General features: G+C 67.2%; 1 long non-coding RNA gene across 1 annotated transcript in view; it reads left to right on the forward strand.

The window, feature by feature from the left end:
- Positions 1–402, forward strand: part of LOC111733611 — a 5534-nt gene that overhangs the window by 241 nt on the left and 4891 nt on the right. The gene's annotated exons all lie outside the window — the stretch shown is intronic.

Consider the following 402-nt stretch of genomic DNA (forward strand, 5'->3'; position numbering starts at 1 on the left):
GTACAGGGGGCGCATGCAGGCATTGGGGGGGGCGCGCCCCAGCCACACAGGAGCCAGGATTCCAACTGTCTCTGGCTGTCCCCAAAGTCGACATTGTTTCCAAGATGCCCCCACCTCGCGCCTGGACGCCCGCCCCAGCCTCCCTCCTGTCTGGTCTCATCCTTCCCGCCTGGGCCCCCCCTGCCCCTGCCCTGCCCGCGAGCCCACTGCTAAGCCTTCGCCACCCCTCCTGGCCACCGGCCCCCGTCCCGCCCCTCCTGCCTGCAGCTGGGGACCTGAAGGCCAGACGGTCCGTGCATCTGACCTTTCTCTTCAGGAGGTCGGGTCTCCAGCTACAGGAGTCCCACGAGCAGGGGACATTTTGGGGGTAGATCTGAGAACACGGGGAGGTGACCACAGCAG

Source organism: Pteropus vampyrus, unplaced genomic scaffold (genome assembly GCF_000151845.1).
Source record: "Pteropus vampyrus isolate Shadow unplaced genomic scaffold, Pvam_2.0 Scaffold586, whole genome shotgun sequence".
Taxonomy (NCBI): domain Eukaryota; kingdom Metazoa; phylum Chordata; class Mammalia; order Chiroptera; family Pteropodidae; genus Pteropus; species Pteropus vampyrus.